Here is a 22,255-nt window from a genome sequence, read left to right as displayed (position 1 = left end):
CCAGATCTCTGTCCCTCAGATGTGGACAAATAAAAGGCCATTTCCTGCGACCCATGACAAAGCTAAGAGGTTGACTTTATCCCTCTGTAACCTCTTGGCTACCTAAATGCTGCCTTTCCGCCTGGTGGACACACAGGATTTTCGAGACCTTATGTCCGTCGCTGTGCCCCAGTGCCAGATGCCTAGTCGCCACTACTTCTCTAAGAAAGTGGTGCCTGCGCTACACCAGCATGTCACACAAAACATCACTGCTTCCTTGAGAAACTCTGTGTGTGAATGGGTGCATTTCACCACCGATACTTGGACCAGTAAGCATGGACAGGGACGTTACATGTGCCTGACTGGGCACTGGGTAACTATGGTGATAGATGGTGAATGGTTTGCTGCACAAGTCTTGCTGTCCCCATGACTTGGGCGTCAATCCTCTGTCTGTCCAAGTTCCTCCACTGCTTCTGCCTCCTCAACCTCGTCTGGGTCCTCCACCTCCGCCCCAAGCCTGCCTGGTCAGGCCACAAGCGTTGTAACTGCGCACAAGGAATCACGCACCCCTCATTATTATGCTGGCAGCAGAGCGCAACGGCATCAGGCGGTCTTTATCTTGAAATGTCTTGGAAATAAGAGTTACACAGCGGCTGAGTTGTGGGCAGCTCTGCAGACTGAGTTTGGTAAGTGGTTGTCTCCACTCAACCTGCAGCCTGGTAAGGCCGTGTGCGACAATGCTGCAAACCTGGGTGCGGCCCTTTGCCTGGGCAAGGTGACACACGTGCCTTGTATGGCTCACGTGTTGAACCTTGTTGTCCAGCAATTTTTAACACACTATCCCGGCCTAGATGGCCTTCTGAACAGGGCATGAAAACTGTCTGCTCACTTTCGCCGTTCAACCGCCACAGCTGAGCGACTTGCATCGCTCCAGAAGTCTTTCGGCCTGCCGGTTCATCGCCTGAAATGCGATGTGCCGACACGCTGGAATTCTACTCTCCACATGTTACAGTGACTGTGGCAGAACCGCTGAGCTCTGGTGCAATACGTCATGACGTATAGCCTGGGCCAACGAGATGCAGAGGTGGGGCAGATCACTCTGGTGGAGTGGTCTCAGATCAAGGACCTATGCACCCTTCTGCACAGTTTCGACATGGCGACAAACATGTTTAGCGCTGACAATGCCATTATCAGCATGACAATTCCAGTCATTTACATGCTGGAGCACACGCTAAACACTATTCGGAGTCGTGGGGTGGGACAACAGGAAGGGAAGGAAGTACAGGAGGATTCATATGCGCAAGGTACAGCAACATAACCAAGGTCCAGACGTTCATCATCACCAAGGCGGCAGGCATGGGACCATGGGGGACAGGGATCAACAAGGGCGCATGGTGGCAGGCGAAATGTTGAGGAAGGGGCAGGAGAACATGAAGAAATGGAGGACAAACTGTCCATGGACATGGAAGACTCAGCGGATGAGGGAGACCTTGGTCAAATTTCAGTTGAAAGAAGTTGGGGGGAGATGTCAGAGGAAGAAAGAACGATTAGCACCTCTATGCCACAAACACAGCATTGACTTGGTCCGCATGGCTGCGCAAGACACATGAGTGCCTTCTTGCTGCACTACCTCCAACTTGACCCTCGTATTGTCAAAATTAGAAGTGATGATGACTACTGGCTTGCCACACTATTAGATCCCCGGTACAAGTCAAAATTTTGTGACATAATTCCAGCCATAGAAAGGGACGCACGTATGCAGTAGTATCAGCAGAAGCTGTTACTCGATCTTAGCTCGGCTTTTCCACCAAACAACCGTGGTGCACGGAGTGAATCTCCCAGTTGTAACTTGACAAACATGGGACGGTCTCGTCATCATCAACAGTCTAACCGTACCAGCAGCACCGTATCTGGTGCTGGTAACAGCAATTTTATTGAATATTTTCATAATTTTTTTAGACCATCCTTTGCAAGGCCTCCAGAGACAACAAGTCTGACACATAGTCAACGGCTGGAGAGGATGATACAGGAGTATCTCCAAATGAACATCGATGCCATGACTTTGCAAATGGAGCCTTGCTCATTTTGGGCTTCAAATCTTGAAAAATGGCCAGAGCTCTCCACTTACGCCTTGGAGATCTTGTCATGTCCAGCTGCCAGCGTTGTCTCTGAACGTGTCTTCAGTGCTACTGGGTGTGTGCTGACAGATAACCGCACGCGTGTGTCCAGTGACAATGTGGATAGACTAACGTTCATCAAAATGAACAAGTCATGGATCCACAAGGAATTTACAATCCCTGTGTCATCCTGTGAAGAGTAAATGCTTGTGGATTTGGAATGTGCTTGATGCATATCTACCTGTGAAGTGTACAACTGAGGCACAAGTGCTGCCACTGAAGGGGTGTCTGTGTGGCCCAATTTTTGGAAAAAAAGGAGACTCCGCTTGGAGTAACCCTTGCTTACAGTGTTTCTAAAAATGATCCAAGATGAACAGATCTGGGTTCAGCAAAGACTTTGCTACCTACCCCGGTGTCATCATGTGGACAGTTAAGGATGGCGTATTTTTTAATGTGCTTGATGCAAATCTACCTGTGAAGTGTACAACTGGGGCACAAGTGCTGCCACTGAAGGAGGTGTCTGTGTGGCCCAATTTTTGGAAAAAAGGGAGACTCCGCTTGGAGTAACCCTTGTTTACAGTGTTTCTAAAAATGTTCCAAGATGAACAAATCTGGGTTCAGCAAAGACTTTACTACCTACCCCGGTGTCATCCTGGGGATGGTTAAGGATGGTGTATTTTTGAATGTGCTTGATGCAAATCTACCTGTGAAGTGTACAACTGGGGCACAAGTGCTGCCACTGAAGGAGGTGTCTGTGTGGCCCAATTTTTGGAAAAAAAGGGAGACTCTGCTTGGAGTAACCCTTGCTGTGTTTTTAAAAAGGAGCCAAGATGAACAGATCTGGGATCAACAAAGACTTTGCTACCTACCCCGGTGTCATCCAGGGGACAGTTAAGGATGGCGTATTTTTGAATGTGCTTGATGCAAATCTACCTGTGAAGTGTACAACTGGGGCACAAGTGCTGCCACTGAAAGAGGTGTCTGTGTGGCCCAATTTTTGGAAAAAAGGGAGACTCCGCTTGGAGTAACCCTTGCTTACGGTGTTTCTAAAAATGATCCAAGATGAACAGATCTGGGTTCAGCAAAGACTTAGCTACCTACCCTGGTGTCATCCTGGGGACGGTTAAGGATGGCGTATTTTTGAATGTGCTTGTGTGGCGCCCTGGCCTAGCCAGGCCGTCACAGATAACACACCAACACTCCACCCCCACTAGACAGGGACACCAGCCAAACACAAAACCCTTGTTGCCTCCCTCCAGGTCTGATGTCCACACCAGGTGGGGCGGAGCCAAGCGGTTGGCCCCACCCACTGAGGAGTTCACAGGCCTGGAGGCGGGAAAAGTGTCAGTTGAGGTCAGGAGTTTAGTCCAGGAGGTGGAAGTGAGAGGAGTAAACACTTGGGTGTCTGGGTTTGTGGCCCAGGCACTGACTTCAAGGTTGGCAGACGGTGGTGGCCGTCTGCAGGAGTGGTGGAGCAACGCGTAACCGTAGGACCGGGGTCGGGCGACGGCCCGCCGGTACCGACCGGGGAGCGAAGTGAAGCCAGAACACACAGGCAAGGCCATCGGACCCCGACCAGGCTGGGAGTCGCCGACAATAGTCAAATCTGAATGTGACTGGAACCCCAGGGGTTTCTTAATAGCAAAAGTCCCGATTGAAGGCAATCGCCCACACCGTGAGGGTATACAGCTACCGCCTAAGGCTAGAGACGCAAGGGCCAGCGCCTGCGGGCAAACAGGCTCCTCCAGTACCCATACACCAGGGAGCGGACTACCGTTGGGGATCCATAGTAGTCAAACGAGAACATCAAGGTACAGGGAAAGACAGCCACCATCACCTGTCCGGGGAGAGACACAGCAGCCGGCTGCGGGACCCATCCATCCAGCCGTTTGGTTTACCGAGGACTTTGTACCTTTCTTGCTGAGTGAGTACACCCGTGCCATCCGGCACCATGCCGCGCTGTCCCTGCAACCCTGCACCTCACCAACCCTGCCTCCCCGTCACATCATCGGGCCCCGGGACCACCGACCCCTACCCACGGAGGGGGACAACAACATCCCAGCTGCTTTCTACCATCGCTGCCGGGATCCCCGTCACCAGCAGCAGTGGTGCCCAGCTTCACCACGACCCGTGGGTGGCGTCACGGACTAAATCCCCCAAACCAACCACCCCTTTCACTCACGGGTGAGGAGCGCCACCCGAGTCCTCGGATCCTGCCCACCGCTCGAGCCACCGAGCAGCCGCAGCAGCGCTGGACCCGAGCGTTAGCGAGAGCGCAGCAGCGGCGGCGTCCTCCCCGCCCGCGACACTTGATGCAAATCTACCTGTGAAGTGTACAACTGGGGCACAAGTGCTGCCACTGAAGGAGGTGTCTGTGTGGCCCAATTTTTCAATTTTCTTGGAAGCAGAGTCTCCCTTTTTTCCAAAAATTGGGCCACACACACCACTTCAGTTGCATCACTTGTGCCCCAGTTGCAAACTTCACATGTTGCTTTGCATCAAGCACATTCAAAAATACGCCAGCCTTAACTGTCCCCAGGGTGACACCGGGGTAACAATGTCCTTGCTGAACCATGACTTGTTCATCTTGGATCATTTTTAAAAACACAGCAAGGGGACTCCAAGCAGAGTCTCCCTTTTTTCCAAAAATTGGGCCACACACACCACTTCAGTGGCATCACTTGTGCCCCAGTTGCAAACTTCACATGTTGATTTTCATCAAGCACATTCAAAAATATGCCATTGTCGCGGGCGGGGAGGAGGGAGCCGGCACCGCGCTCACCCCTCTGCTCGGGTCCGGCTGCTGCTGGCTCAAGCGGTGGGCCGGATCCCGGGGGTTCTCGAGCGGCACTCCTCGCCCGTGAGTGAAAGGGGTTTTGTTGGGGAGATTGTCCGTGACGCCACCCACGGTTGTGGTGATTTGTAGCACCACCACTGCTCAATATGGGGATCCCGGGAGTGGTGATGCGGAGCAGCCAGGTGTTGTGTTGCCCCTCCGTGGGTAGGGGTTGGTGATCCCGGGACCCAGTGATGGTGTGGAAGGTGCAGGGCCTGGTGGTACTCACTCAGCTTGAGACGTTGGCACAGTTTCACGGTAAACCACACCGCTGGAAAGACGGTTCCCACTTACGGCTGCACTTGCTCTCCCAGTAGGTAACGGTGATGTCCCTTTGACCTGCACCTAGATACGGTTGTTGGTAGGGATGGATTCCCACCGGTTACCCCACTCCTCGGCCTGGATATCAGCCGGAGGAGCCCCACTTCTCTTGCCCGCAGACGCTGGCCCTGAGGAACTGGTGCCCTGGCGGTGGCGGTGTTCCTCACTAATGGTTGGACGGTTGTCTTCAATCGGGACTTGGTTGTTGGGGGATCGACGTCCCCTTCACTGACGGATTCGGCAAATTATGGCGACTCCTAGCCTTGCCGGGGTCCGAGAGGCCCCTGCCCTGGTGCTGACTGTCCTTCGTATACTGCTCCAGACCGCCGGGCCACTACCCGTCCGCGGTCCTTCCAGCAACCTCTGAGCAGTCCCCCTCCAGACGATCACCGCTGTTGCTGACCTTGCTGACACTGTCCTGCACTTAGCTGGACTAACTTCAGGTCCTTCTACGTGCACTTTTGCTCCTTTTCTTCTTTGCTCCGCTACCACTTCACTTTCACTTAGCTGTTTTCTCCTTCCTCACTCTAGCTCTTCCCTGAGCTGACTTCCACTCCTTCCACTTCCTCCTCCAAACTCTATCTGCCTGGTTCTTCCCGCCTCCAGGGCTGTGTACTCCTCGGTGAGCGGAGCCAACCGCCTGGCCCACCCCCTGGTGTGAACATCAGCCCCTGGAGGAAGGCAACAAGGATTTTGGTAGCTTTGGTGTTCCTAACTGGGATGTAGGGTGTGGTGGTGTGATGACCTGTGACCCCTGGCTTGCCCAGGGCATCACACCATCCTTAACTGTCCCCAGGATGACACCGGGGTAGCAAAGTCCTTGCTGAACCATGACTTGTTCATCTTGGATCATTTTTAAAAACACAGCAAGGGGACTCCAAGCAGAGTCTGCCTTTTTTTCCAAAAATTGGGCCAGACACACCACTTCAGTGGCATCACTTGTGCCCCAGTTGCAAACGTCACATATTGATTTGCATCAATCACATTCAAAAATACGCCAGCCTTAACTGTCCCCAGGATGACACAGGGGTAGTGAAGTCCTTGCGGATCCATGACTTGTTCATCTTGATGAATGTTAGTCTGTCCACATTGTCACTCTACAGACGTGTGCGCTTATCTGTCAGCACACACCCATCAGCACTGAAGACACGTTCCGAGACAACGCTGGCTGCGGGATACGACAAGATCTCCAAGGCATAAGTGGCAAGCTTAGGCCATTTTTCAAGATTGGAAGCCCAAAATGAGCAAGGCTCCAGTTGCAAAGTCATGGCATCGATGTTCATTTGGAGATACTCCTGTATCATCCTCTCCAGCCGTTGACTATGTGTCAGACTTTTTGTCTTTGGGGCCTTGCAAAGGATGGTCTAAAAAAATTTTGACACGATTCCATACAATTGCTGTTACCACCAGATACGGTGTTGCTGGTATGGTTTGACTGATGATGACTAGTGTGATGCCCTGGACTAGCCAGATAGTCACAGACATAACACCACACACACCCCCTCCCCTGGATAGTCACATCAGTCAAACAAAAACCCTTGTTGGCTCCCTCCAGGGTCTGATGTCCACACCAGCTGGGGCGGAGCCAGGCGGTTGGCCCCACCCACCGAGGAGTTCACAGGCTTGGAGGCGGGAAAAGTGTCAGAGATTTTGTGTAGACAGTGAAAGTGAGAGGTCAGTAACTGTCGGTGTCTGGGTAGGGGCCCAGACACAAACAGCAAGGTTGGCAGACCGTGGTGGCCATCTGCAGGAGTTAGTGGACCTCTGCAGAACCCTAGGACTGGGGTCGGGCGGTGGCCCGCCGGTACCGAACCGGGGAGTGGAGTGAAGCTAAGCACACAGGCAGGGCCATCGGATCCCGAATAGGCTTGGAGCCGCTGACAACGGTCAAATCTGAGTGTGACCGAACCCCAGGGGTTTCCTAACAACAAAGACCCGACAGAAGGCAACAGTCCACACCGCACACCATGAGGATATACAGCCACCGCCATAGGCTAGAGATCCAAGGGCCAGCGCCTGCGGGCAAAACGGGCTCCTTCGGTACCTATACGCTGGGGAGCGGACTACCGGTGGGCAACCACAGGAGTCAGAACATTCTACCAGGTGCAGGGAAAAACAGCCACCATCACACTGTCCGGGGAGAGAGCACAAACACTGCAGCCGGCTGCGGGACCCGTCCATCCAGCCGTTTGGTTTACCAGAGACTCTGTCATTGACTGCCTGAGTGAGTACACCAGTGCCATCCGGCACCGTGCCGTGCTGCCCCTGCAACCCTGCATCCCAGCCATCCAGCCTCCCTGTTACACCACCGGGCCCCGGGATCACCGACCCCTACCCACGGAGGGGACAACATCCTAGCTGCTCCCTACCATCGCTCCCAGGATCCCCGTCACCAGCAGCAGTGGTGCCCTTTATCACCACGACCCGTGGGTGGCATCACGAACTATCTCCCAAAACAAACCACCCCTTTTCACTCGTGGACGAGGAGCACAGCTCGAGTCCCCGGGTCCGGCCCACCACTCGAGCCACCGAGCAGCAGCAGAAGCCCTGGACCCGAGCGTTGCGATTGCGTCCCCTCCGCCCGCGACACTAGACAGTCCCATGCTTGGCAAGTTACAACTGGGAGATTCACTCTGTGCACCACTGGTGTTTGGTGGAAAAGCCGAGCTAAGTTTGCGTAACAGCTTCAGCTGATACTCCTGCATACGTGCGTCCCTTTCTATGACTGGAATTATTTCGCCAAATTTTGACTTGTATCGGGGATTTAAGAGTGTGGCAACCCAGTAGTCAGCATTACTTCTAATTCAGACAATCCGAGGGTCATGTTGTAGGTAGTGCAGCAAGAAGGTGCTCATGTGTCTTGTGCATCCATCTCCCCCCAACCTCAAACAACAGGATTTTTACCAAGGTCTCCCTCATCTGCTGAGTCTTCTATGCCCATCGACAGTTCGTCCTCCATTTTTTCCTGGGTTCCTGCACCTTCCTCAACAGTTTGGCTGCTACCATGCACCCTTGTTAATCCCTCTCTCTTAACGTCCCATGCCTGCCGCCTTGGTGATGCTGAACGTCTGGAGCTTGTAGATCTTGGTATCTCTTCCGCATATGAATCCCCCTGTACTTTCTCCCCTTCCTCTTGTCCCACCACCTGACTCCGAATAGTGTTTAGAGTGTGCTCAAGCATGTAAATGACCTTGAATTGTCATGCTGATAATGGCATTGTCAGCGCTAAACATATTCGTCGCCATGTCAAAACTGTGCAGAAGGGTGCATAGATCCTTGATCTGAGACCACTCCATCAGCGTGATCTGCCCCACCTCTGCATCTTGTTGGCCCAGGCTATACGTCATAACGTATTGCACCAGGGCTCGGCAGTGCTGCCACAGTCGCTGCAACATCTGGAGAGTCGAATTCCAGCGTGTCGCCACATCGCATTTCAGGCGGTGAACCGGCAGGCCGAAAGACTTCTGGAGCGATGCAAGTCGGTCAGCTGCGCCGGTTGAATGGCGGAAGTGAGCAGAGAGTGACAGTGCCCTGTGCAGAAGCCCATCTAGGCCGGGATAGTGGGTTAAAAATTGCTAGACAACAAGGTTCAACACGTGAGCCATACAAGGCACGTGTGTCACCTTGCCCCGGCGAAGGGCCGCACCCAGATTTGCAGCATTGTCGCACACAGCCTTCCCTGGCTGCAGGTTGAGTGGAGACAACCATTTACTAAACTCGATCTCCAGAGCTGACCATAACTCCTCAGCTGTGTAACTCTTATTTCCCAGACATTTCAACGTAAAGACTGCCTGATGCCGTTGAGCTCTGCTGCCAGCATAGTAAGGAGGTGTGCGGGATTCCTTGTGCGCAGTTACAACGGGGGTGTCCTGACCAGACAGGCTTTGGGCGGAGGTGGAGGACCCAGACGAGTTTGAGGAGGCAAAGTACTGTATAGTGAAACTTCTTTTGTTAGTTCTTATACCAACCCTGATTGTTTCTGTACATACTGCTGCCTTTTCCCCTGGGGCCATTATTTACTCTTATCCCCCCATTCTGTGTATTTTATGGCGTTTTATATGGCCATTTCTTCTCCTTTTTTTGTGTTTTGTTCCTCTCACACATTAAATAAAACTTGTTATTGTTTTGCACCATTCATTATTCCGGTTCTCTTTGTTTTTCGAGTTTGAGGAGGCAGAAGCAGTGGAGGAACATACAGAGGATTGACGCACAACTCGTGGGGACGGCAAGACTTGTACAGCTAACCCTTCTCTATCTCTCACCATAGTTACCCAGTGCCCAGTCAGCGACATGTAATGCCCCTGTCCATGTTTACTGGTCCAAGTATTTGTGGTGAAATGCACCCTGTCACACACAGAGTTTCTCAAGGAAGCGGGGATGTTGTGTGCCACATGCTGGTGTAGCGCAGGCACGCCTTTCTTGGGGAAGTAGTGGTGACTGGGCATCTGGTACTGGGGCACAGCGACGAGCATAAGGTCTCAAAAATCCTGTGTGTCCACCAGGCGGAAAGGCAGCATTTCTGTAGCCAACAGCTTGCAGATGGTTAAAGTCATCCTCTTAGCTTTGTCATGGCTAGGAGGAAATGGTCTTTTATTTGTCCACATCTGAGGGACCGAGATCTGGCTGCTGTGCGGAGACGGCGTTGAGTAGGGTGTCCCTGGAAAGCTGCTGGTCTGTGAGGAAAGTGCAGTCGGAGACATGATGTTGCCTTCATCCAAAGTTGGTGCTCTCGATGTCTGAGAGAGCTCTACACCAGCACCTGCTTCCCCTTCCAAATGATCTGACGACCTGCCAATCAAACTGCCTGTTGTGGTTAAAGAGGTGGAAGGTCTGTGTCACAAAGCATGTGTGAAAGCTGTCCCCACAGTCATAGAGGATGAAGAGCGCGCGGATGCACTTGAAGGGGCAGGCGGTGGTTGGCCCGCTCCGCTAGGCCGCATTGTAGCACAGTGAGCTTCCCACTGGGACGTATGCTTGTTTTTCATGTGACGGTTCATGGACGAAGTAGTCAAACTAGTGAGGTTTTGGCCTCTACTTAGAGATTGGCGACAAATCTTACAGATGACATTAGTTGGGAGATCCTTTGCAATGTCAAAAAAGGACCAGGCTAGGCAAGGATTAGAGCCCATGCGACCTGCAGAGCCACCACTAATTGTGCTCAGAGGCAGAGTTGTGGTTGAGGATGCAGTTGTTGACGTGCTTCCAGTACTCCGACTCTGTCCAGGAAGGCGCAAGCTAACCTCGTCATCAGTCGCATCCTCTGCTGACCTCCTCATGTGCCTGGCTGTGGGTTGACAGTAAGTGGGATCTGCAACCTCATCATCAACCTGTGTGTTTGCACTCCCCTCACCCTCAGACTTAACCTCTTCCTGCCCTGACTGAATAGTTAAGTTGTTATTCCAATCAGGTATCTGAGTCTCATCGTCATCAGTATGTTCCTCATTGTCTCCACCAAGAGGTGTTACAGTTTGAGAATGAGGGTCTATGTTATGCTCAGAAACTTGGTCATCAGTGCCTAAATCTGACTCACAAAGCTTCTGAGCATCACTGCAGATCATTTCCTGGTCTGTACTCACTGTAGCTTTGGAGCAGACCTCTGATTCTCAGGCTATAGTGTGACTGAACAGCTCTTCAGACTCAGCCATCTCTTTTACACCATACTCTGCAGGGCGGGTGTAGACTTGAGAGCTGGTAGAAAGCAAGTGTGATTGGGGTGACAATTCAGAGGACTGGAATTTTTTAGATGTTGAAGTTGAGGTGGAGGAGAGGCCACTTGTTGGAGCACTTGAGATCCATTCAAGCATGTTCTTATTTTGTGCATCATCTACCTTTATTCGAGTTGTTCGGTTCCCTAAAAAAGGGATCACATCAGATTGTCCACGGAAAGTATTAGACATCTTACTTTTGGTTGAAGATGTCCTTTCTTCAGCAGATGTTACTGTAACTTTACCACCTATCCCACAGACACAAACTTTTTTTCCCTTTCCAACACGCCTGTTCCCCTTTCCACCAGCATCTGTCCTTTTGCCACTCATTTTGTTTGTGACCAAACTGGATACTTAAAATGTCATAGCAAAAATGGAGAGGTGGTCTAGATTGCAGAGGTGGTCTAGCGTAATTGATAGCTGAAGAACCAACACTGACTATCCGAGACAAATTTAGTGTGCCCCTCAAAGTGTCAGCACTGTTTTCAATTAAAATTGCGTAGCAAAAATGCACAGGTGTGTACAATGCAGACATGGTGTATCTTGCTTGGCAGCAAAGGAACACTTAAGGGGGCTTTACAAGCTACGACATCGCTAATGCGAAGTTGTTGGGGTCACGGAATTGGTGACACACATCCGGCCGCATTAGCGATGCCGTTGCGTGTGACACCTATGAGTGATTTTACATTGTCACAAAAATGTGCAAAATCGCTCATCGGTGACATGGGGGTCCATTGTCAAATATCGTTACTGCAGCAGTAACGAAGTTGTTCCTCGTTCCTGCGGGAGCACACAGCGGTACGTGTGACACCGTAGGAACGAGGAACCTCTCCTTACCTGCCTCCCGGCCGCTATGCGGAAGGAAGGAGGTGGGCGGGATGTTACGTCCCGCTCATCTCCGCCCCTCCGCTTCTATTGGGCGGCGGTTCAGTGATGCAGCTGTGACGTCGCTGTGACGCTGAACGAACCGCCCCTTAGAAAGGAGGCAGTTCGCCGGTTACAGCGACGTTGCCGGTCAGGTAAGTACGTGTGACGGGTCTGGGCGATGTTGTGCGGCACGGGCAGTGATTTGCCCATGTCGCACAACAGATGGGGGCAGGTATCCACGCTAGCGATATCGGTACTGATATTGCATCGTGTAAAGCCCGCTTTAGTTAGTATCCCAGACAATTTTAGTATGCCTTAAAAGTGTCAGCACTGTTTGCAATTAAAATTGCGTTGCAAAAATGGAGAGGTGTGTAGAATGTAGAGATCGTGTAACTTGCTTGGCAGCAAAGAAACCCAAAGGTAGTATTTCAGACAATTTTAGTATGCCCCTAAAAGTGTCAGCACTGTTTGCAATTAAAATTGCGTAGCAAAAATGGACAGGTGTGTGGAATGCAGAGATCGTGTAACTTGCTTTGCAGCAAAGAAACCTAAAGGTAGTATTTCAGACAATTTTAGTATGCCCCTAAAAGTGTCAGCACTGTTTGCAATTAAAATTGCGTAGCAAAAATGGACTGGTATGTAGCATACAGAGATGGTGTACCTTGCTTGGCAGCAAAGGAACACTAAGTTAGTATCCCAGACAATTTTAGTATGCCCCTAAAAGTGTCAGCACTTTGTGCAATTAAAATTGCAAAGCAAAAATGGAGAGGTGTGTAGAATGCATAGGTGCTGTAGCTAGCTGGTCAGCAAAGGAAGCCTCACTTTCTATCCCTGCCAATGAAACAATGCCCCAAGGAATTGTCTGAGTTGATGTAGCCAGACGCTGTTATATAAACCCCTGCCTAGTGTTGGCACAGACCTGCCTAGCAACAATGGCTACGAACGGCTGTAATGCAGCCATGAAAAGGGCTGAAATTACAAGTAGTCCCTAATCCCTAAAGCGCTATGTAGATTGCACTGTATGTCTATAGCGCACACAGCAGCAGCAGCGAGAGCAGGAGCAGTGACTGTCACCCACCCGCAGCAGACAGATAACGGCGGTGACGGGGAAAATGGCCGGGTCTTATAAAGCAAGGACACGTGACATGCACAGCCTATGACACATGCCCTTGCTTGTCTGGCAAAAATCCACTTTGCTGTGTGTGTATGTGTGATTGGCTGACAGCCTGGCCCGCCCCACTGTACGCGCGGTTAGAAAAAAAAAATGGTAATCGCCATTCTTTCAGCACTCAGCAGCAGCACTGATCTAAACCTCGTCCCCCCGCACACTATACGCTGAATTTTGATAATATCATGATTCACAATGACTCACACTATTACAGTGAAAAGCCAGCTAGTAACTAGCTAGGCTTTTTGGTGATCGAACCGTTCTTGAACGTAACTCGAACTGCCGAGCTTTAAGCAAATTGTTCGAGTTCGTCGAATGATTAGAACACTGCCCAAAATCACTCGAATTTGAAATAGGCGAACCATTGGACTCGAACATCGCTCAACTCTACCCGTGACCCGTTCCACGGCCTAGGAGGTGGGGTGGAGGGAAACTATCAAAAGGTGACGCACAGAAGGAAACATCGGCCTTGACCTCCGAAGTATCCGAGATCGGCTGAAGCCCATCACAGCGTAGCCTGGCACTCCAACGGCAGTGTGTTTTTAGTGAGTGAAAGAACTTGATCTGCACCCTCTATGTCGTCACATCACTGTCGAAGCTCGCGACCTCGCGCCTCTCCGCCATTCGTGGCTACTACCGCCATCATCTTCCCTGGGGCCTGAGCTCTGCCTGTGGGGAGCTGTACGATCTGAGCTGCGTTATCATCCGCCCTGGAGAAGAAGTTCCGCAGCAGCGGCTAATCCTGGCCGCACACCACATTTGGCATCACAAACAACTACTCCCATCATCCCCATGCCCAGCTTTATTGACACCGCCAGGGTCACAGAACCAGGCAAGGCAACCGCGGTGACCCAGGAGAAGAACCACGGCCCGGTAACGAGTAGCCCCTGACCCCGTGGGCACGTCAACTTGGCGTTATGAACAGGATTTCGTGCCTGCAACCGTGGATACTGTGCACCTATAGACTGTTTGCTAAAAGACTGTATACTGGTGGCTATTGAAAACAATGGTAGACATTAATCACACAGCGCTGGAAAAGAAGAAGCGTGCCAACGTGGGTGGAGCCCAGAAAAGAGTGGAAGAGCGGTCCCACTGCCATAAGTAAGCAAATTGGCTGGAGATGTCCACTGAGAAAAGACCAGCATCTTGATCAGCCAGGTGACTGGAGCAGCCCAATGGGAGGGGAGATCGTGGCCGTATGCTGACAAAAGAACCGTGAAGCAGATTTTGGACAAGCTGAAGACCACCTTTGACACCCGTCTGGAGGCTGAGATAAAGATGAGTTTTTATGGTTGCAAGCAGGGTACAGGACAGTGTAAGGCACTATACTTTAAATCTTCAGGAGGCAATGAAGGCAGTTCGCCAGTTGGACCCTGATGGTATACAAGACGAGAATCACCTGTTGACCGATCAGTTCATTGAGGGACTCCTGTCTGATGCGCACCGGACCCAGCTACGTATCCGGACCCTGCAAAGTACCGACCTCAGTTTTGTGGAATTCGAAGATCGAGCCATCCGGGTGCTGCAAGAACCGGCTCCCAGCGCCGCTGTGCCCCATTGGCCCATAGCGACTCCAGGTCCTGAGGTGCCACCAGAGGCGCGGGCAATGGTAAGAGTTAGTGAGCAGGCTCGGGCTGGGGACTTTGTCGCTGATTTTTGGCTCGAGGTGCTGGAGCTGACAATAAGTATGGCCGCCTTAACCAAGGTCGTGCAATCCCAGCAGGGGGCCTCACAACCAGTTACCATTGAGTTGGCCTCCCGTTCTGATGATGTCCCATGGCAACGGTGAGGGAAAATTGTGCTGCTATCAATGTCTGATCATTATGACTCCGACAGGCAGCCGATCTGCTGCTGCTATGACAAAGCGGGGCACTATGCCAGAGGATGTCCCACAAATGGACAGAACCTGGGGGCAGGAATCAGCCCTCAGGAGCCAGTGGTCAAGAAAGACTAAGGGGCACTTTGCACACTGCGACATCGCAGGTGCGATGTCGGTGGGGTCAAATTGAAAATGACGCACTTCCGGCATCGCATGCGACATCGCAGTGTGTAAAGGCTGGATGATACGATTAACGAGCGCAAAAGCGTCGTAATCGTATCATCGGTGCAGCGTCGGCGTAATCCATGATTACGCTGACGCGACGGTCCGATGTTGTTCCTCGCTCCTGCGGCTGCACACATCGCTGTGTGTGAAGTCGCAGGAGCGAGGAACGTCTCCTACCGGCCTCACTGCGGCTTCCGTAGGATATGCGGAAGGAAGGAGGTGGGCAGGATGTTTACATCCTGCTCATCTCCGCCCCTCCGCTCTGATTGGCCGCCTGCCGTGTGACGTCGCAGTGACGCCGCACGACCCGCCCCCTTAACAAGGAGGCGGGTCGCCGGCCACAGGGACGTCGCACGGCAGGTGAGTGTGTGTGTGAAGCTGGCGTAGCGATAACTTTCGCTACGCCAGCTATCACCACATATCGCTGCTGCGACGGGGGCGGGCACTATCGCACTCGGCATCGCAGCATCGGCCTGCGATGTCGTAGTGTGCAAAGCCCGCCTAAGAGTGCCGAAGTAACGTCCCTGTATATAGTTCTGCAAAGAATCTGATAAGTGTAGATATGGACAGCTGGGCCACTGGACAATGTGTGGCCAGGACTTTGTTGTTGATAATTAGCATCTGTTGTGCACCCTACCAGAATTAACAAGACCCAAAAACCTGTCGTGTGCTGAAAAGGAGAAGCAGGGTCTGGAATGTTCTGAGCACAACCGGAGCTTACATTAGGGGTTCAAGGCAAGTCCCCCATATTGTTGTTGCTGCTAATTTGTTGCACTTAATTGGAAACGTTTTATGCAAAGTGAAAAAGTTGTATGCCAAGTGAAAAGTTTTATTGCACAAGTGAGAGTTTTATGTAGAAGGGAATGTCTATTGCCCAAAGTGAATGGCTAAAATTGAGATCAATGTTAATTGCATTTACAGTGTCAAAAAGTTTTATGTGACAAATGTGAAATGTATAGAAGGTTGTAACATTCAAGAAACCATGCCTCCTATAAAGGGAAGAAATGTTGTTGTTCTTAAGCATATCCAAAATTTTGCAGTTTCCACTGTATTGCTTTATTTACAGCCCAAGGAGGTGCGGTATTCATCTTGGATACGGAGGAGGTCATCACCGGTAACCACCACCAACACACTCATCCAACTCATAAACACGAGTCCTCTTCCACTGGGACTGGGCTAGGGTAGGTGCTGGGGTGGCCATCATGAGGTATGGGACCTCTTGCCCACTAGTTCAGCAACTCGGGAGGCGGGGCACCGACATGGGTAGTTAGGAGCCATCTCACAGACACAAATCAGTTGGTTTCCGGCTGGTGCAGCAAGCATCAGCAGAAGTAAGGAGGGCGCAGGAACCGACAAGCAAGGACACGGACAGTTTGGGGCCTGTGGTCTGGAGCTGGAGGCTCAACCCGGGTTCTTGGGAAATAAGGGTGATCCCAGGGTTCGCGGGGAGTGCAGAAGGCACCCATGACCCGTTCCACGGCTCAGGAGGTGGGGTGGAGGGAAACTGTCGATAGGTGAAGCACAGAAAAAAACACCGGCCTCGACCTCCGAAGTATCCGAGATCGGCTGAAGCCCATCACAGCGTAGCCTGGCACTCCAACGGCAGTGTGTTTTTAGTGAGTGAAAGAACTTGATCTGCACCCTCTATGTCGTCACATCACTGTCGAAGCTCGCGACCTCGCGCCTCTCCGCCATTCGTGGCTACTACCACCATCATCTTCCCTGGGGCCTGAGCTCTGCCTGTGGGGAGCTGTACCATCTGAGCTGCGTTATCATCTGCCCTGGGGAAGAAGTTCCACAGCGCCAGCTAATAATGGCCGCACACCACCGGTGGTGTCACAAACAACTACTCCCATCATCCCCATCCTCAGCTTTATTGACACCGCCAGGGTCACGGAACTGGGCAAGGCCACCGCGGCGACCAAGGAGAAGAACCGCGGCCCGGTAATGAGTAGCCCCCGACCCCGTGGGCTCGTCATGAGCGCGCATGTGCTACTCATGGCACAGTCAGAAGCAGGAGGACAGTGTCTTCAGTAAAATGGTGCTGTAGATAGTGGTATGTGATATTATGGTGGCGATGGAGGGAAGGAATTTACATAATGGCCAGCCAAGCACACAGGGGAGGGATGTTTATACAAGACATGACCCACATAGTCCTGCCCCGACACTCAAGCTACTGTACCAATGATAGAATTTCTGAAGCTTTGATAAAGGATTTTTCTGCAATAAAGCATCCAATCACTAAACTAAAGGTATGATTTGAATATGTATGCTAGAGCCAGTAGTATACTGCCTGTACTTTATGTGTGGAAAATCTTGCTGGTTGGTTGCCTTTAAAGGCCAGAGTAATTGAATAAAATATAATAACTGACTGCATCAAAACCACCCCAGAAAACAAAATCTTTTTATTACTTTACAAAGTTATAAGTTACCATTAGTAATACCATTGGTCTGTAAAAGTCCAGATCTGCCCCGGTTCACAAATAGCCATGCACCGACTCCAGGCCTGGAGTTCTCAGGGAAACTCCAGGTAATTATTCAGATTCAGAAAATTGGGAAATAAAAAAAAAGTAAAGGAAAAAGAAAGAAAATAGGGAAAAGCAGGTGCAGTATACTTACCAGTTTCCTATGCGGCTGTAACACTACTTCCGGGGCCACTCATACTACTTCTGTGGCTGCTCATTATCTCTTATACATATGCACTGCTTTCCCTGCCCACCAGCAGTCCTGGTTTCTGTGATTGGTTGCAGTCAAACCACGCCCTCACCCTGTGTGAGAGCATGACTGACTGCTATATATATATATACATATATATATATATATATATATATATATATATATATATAAAAGACTTGCTGTGCACATGTTCAGGCTTTGAGCATCTTTTAACCACTTTAGGTTTCTAAAACCACCAAGACATTAAAAGAAGTGATCTGTCCACTCTTCTGGGTTTTTTTTTACTCGCAAGACGCTCTGAACTTTACAATGCAGGTCAATTGGAAGGCTCAGAAGATGCCAGCACAGCTTTTGTTGCTTTTTACTATCTCTTTTTCTGAAAAGTGCAATAAAAAAATGTGAAAACCCCGAAAGGAAAACACAAAAAAAATATGAAGAACACCAAAACCATATAAATGCACAGGAAATGACTGTAAAACTACATATAAGATAGTTTAAAAAAAAAACAAAAAAAACAAACACCATGGTTTTCAGCATCTTCTCCTTCAAAAACTTGGCGGTTTTGCTTCCGTTTAAAATACATTGTGTGCACATACCCTTAAGACCCGCAACACACATCCGTTTAATTTGTACGTGTGCAGTACGTATTTGCACGTACCAGAGACACGTAGACACGGAGACCCATGTTATTCAATGGTAGATGGCACACACACGTAAAATCCCACGTAACGTGTGACCGTGTGGTAAGTACGTGTGTGCGCTTTTCTACACGGACGACATGTCCGTTTTTGGCCAGCAGCACACAGGCACGGACCCGCTTTAGTCTATGGGTCCGTGCCTGCACGTACCGCACACGGAGTATGTCAGTGTTCAGCACGTTTCGTGCGTGTGCGTTTTTACACTAGCCCCCCAGCCTAACAAGATCAGTCAGCAGCCGCCCAGAATTGCCGCATACATTATATGCGACAGTTCTGGGACTATACCCGGCTCTTCCTGATTTGCCCTGGTGCGTTGGCAAATCGGGGTAATAAGGAGTTATTGGCAGCCCATAGCTGCCAATAAGTCCTAGATTAATCATGTCAGGCGTCTCCCCGAGATACCTTCCATGATTAATCTGTAAGTTACAGTAAATAAACACACACACCCGAACAATCCTTTATTAGAAAAAAAAAAAACACTAACAAATTGCCTTGTTCACCAATTTTATAAGCCCGAAAAAGCCCTCCATGTCCGGCGTACTCCAGAATGGTCCAGCGTCGCTTCCAGCTCTGCTGCATGAAGGTGACCGGAGCTGCAGAAGACACCGCCGCTCCAGTCAGCTCCACGCAGCTAATGAAGGGAATAGCTCTATCAGCTGTATTCAGCGTTGGCCGCGAGTAACCTCAGTGACAGCTAAGCTGATCACGCTACTCACCTCAGTTGCTGCGTGGAGCTGACAGGAGCGACGGTGTCTTGTGCAGTTCCGGTCACCTTCATGCAGCAGAGCTGGATGCGACGCTGGACCATCCTGGAGTACGCCGGACATGGAGGGCTTTTTCGGGCTTATTAAATTGGTGAACAAGGCAATTTGTTAGTGTTTTTTTTTTCTAATAAAGGATTGTTCGTGTGTGTGTGTTTATTTACTGTAATTTACAGATTAATCATGGAGGTATCTCGGGGAGACGCCTGACATGATTAATCTAGGACTTATTGGCAGCTATGGGCGGCCAAAAACTCCTTATTACCCCGATTTGCCAACGCACCAGGGCAAATCGGGAAGATTCGGGTACAGTCCCAGAACTGTCGCATATAATGTATGCGGCAATTCTGGGCGGCTGCTGACTGATATTGTTAGGCTGGGGGTCTCCCCATAACGTGGAGCTCCCCATCCTGAGAATACCAGCAGCCTTCAGCCGTATGGCTTTATCTGGCTGGTATTAAAATTGGGGGGGACCGCACGCCGTTTTTTTTAATTATTTATTTATTTATTTTACTGCACAGTATAGACACACCCACCGGCTGCTGTGATTGGGTGCAGCGTGGGGGCGTGTCTGACTGCAACCAATCACAGGCGTGTGTGGGTGGGGAAACCAGGGAATACGAGGATGATCATCCCTGTCCAGTAGCCGATGCAGGAGGGGTGAAAAAGAGGAAAGAAAAGAAAACTAATGATAGGTTCACCTTTAGTTTCAAATTCGGACCTATGTTTGACATCATAAGAAAAACGCTTAATGAGAACTGGCACATCCTAGAAAGGGATCCTGAATTGAAAAACATGACGGCTTCTAAGCCATTAATCTCCTACAGGAGATGCCACAATTTGAGAGACTTGCTTGTCAAAAATAGATTAACCAGCAGAAATACATGGTTGGAAAAACTGTCCCCCAATGGCAACTTTAAATGTGGTCAATGCAGGTTTTGTAGTCTGCGTTTGACCGGCAAGTCTGTAAAAATTGGTGCACATACACATTATGTTAACCAGTTTATATCGTGCAAGACAAAATTTGTAGTCTATGCAATAGTGTGTCCCTGTGGGAGATTTTATATAGGAAAAACTATCAGATGCCTATATGTTCGATTCAAGGAGCACTATAATTCAATTCTGACAGGAAAGGGATCCCCAAGATTGATAGCACATGTACGTGAATCGCACAATAGCTGCCCTGATGTCCTGAATTTTGCCGGTTTGGAAAGGGTGTCACTCCCATCGCAAGGAGGGGATCACCACAAACTGTTGTTACAAATGGAGGCAAAATTAATTATAAAATATGGAGCACAGGGCGCATTGGGAATGAATGACCGCAATGACTTATCAGTCTTTTTGTAATTGATTTTTTTCCGCAAAAACAGAGCATGGTAAAATAATGGTATATGTTTTACAATTGGTGGGATTATTAACAGAATAAATATCCCAGATAAATGAAATTAGGTTGCAATTTATCACATATATAAACCATGTATGAATTGATTTTTGTGGATATTATAATATTTCATACCTCTGTAATATTGTCCGATTTTTGTATTATTCACAATGTTTGTTTTTAATTTTGGGTACGTGAAATATATGTATATATAGTACCTTTTTATTGTATTATACACTTCGCTCACATGTTTTATATGTGGGGAGGTCACCTGGATGCATGACCCTATTTAGGGAGGGCTGATCTTACCCCACATGTGGACCCGTGGAAGCCTAATTACAGGCGAAACGGCCGTCGTCCATAGTGAGGAGCCGCATCCAGGTCTCCTCCACCCGCTGATTTTACAACACCTTTTAACCAAGTTCATGGAATAAAGATTATCCGGAAAAAGACATCAGCATTGGTGCGGTCCTATTATTCTTCTTCTGTATTGATGAACTAAGCTGATCACGCTACTCACCTCAGTTGCTGCGTGGAGCTGACAGGAGCGACGGTGTCTTGTGCAGCTCCGGTCACCTTCATGCAGCAGAGCTGGATGCGACGCTGGACCATCCTGGAGTACGCCGGACATGGAGGGCTTTTTCGGGCTTATTAAATTGGTGAACAAGGCAATTTGTTAGTGTTTTTTTTTTCTAATAAAGGATTGTTCGTGTGTGTGTGTTTATTTACTGTAATTTACAGATTAATCATGGAGGTATCTCGGGGAGACGCCTGACATGATTAATCTAGGACTTATTGGCAGCTATGGGCGGCCAAAAACTCCTTATTACCCCGATTTGCCAATGCACCAGGGCAAATCGGGAAGATTCGGGTACAGTCCCAGAACTGTCGCATATAATGTATGCGGCAATTCTGGGCGGCTGCTGACTGATATTGTTAGGCTGGGGGTCTCCCCATAACGTGGAGCTCCCCATCCTGAGAATACCAGCAGCCTTCAGCCGTATGGCTTTATCTGGCTGGTATTAAAATTGGGGGGGACCGCACGCCGTTTTTTTTAATTATTTATTTATTTATTTTACTGCACAGTATAGACACACCCACCGGCTGCTGTGATTGGGTGCAGCGTGGGGGCGTGTCTGACTGCAACCAATCACAGGCGTGTGTGGGTGGGGAAACCAGGGAATACGAGATTGATTAATGAGCGGCCGGCATATTCAAAGTAATTGTTGCCGCATATTCTCTGCACAGCTGTTCCTCGCCGCGCTGGTGATCGGGGAGCGGTAAGTATGAGAGAGGGCTGCTCACTTCAGTCACTCGGGGGATTAGCGGTCACTGGTGAATCCTTCACAGGTGACCGCTAATCAGTACGCGGCACACAGACAGAGCCGCGGCATGACAATGAAGTCGGGTGAAGTTCACCCGAGTTCATTCTCATCGCGCAACTCTGTCTGCTGTCAGCCGACATGTATCAACGACATTGTGCAACACACAAACGGACATTTCACACGGACATTCCACGTACACATACACGGGCATTTTACACACAAACACGGACATTTTACACGTACATATGGCTCGCATACGCCATCACACGGATGCCATACGTACCGGAGAAACGCCCCAAAAAAACGGAACACGGACCCGAAAAACGGACCGTGTCACACGGACTTTTTTTGCGGAAGTGTGTTTTAGGCCTAAAGTG

Source organism: Anomaloglossus baeobatrachus, chromosome 2 (assembly GCF_048569485.1).
Source record: "Anomaloglossus baeobatrachus isolate aAnoBae1 chromosome 2, aAnoBae1.hap1, whole genome shotgun sequence".
NCBI classification, from domain to species: Eukaryota; Metazoa; Chordata; class Amphibia; order Anura; family Aromobatidae; genus Anomaloglossus; species Anomaloglossus baeobatrachus.
This window is presented reverse-complemented; position numbering follows the sequence as displayed.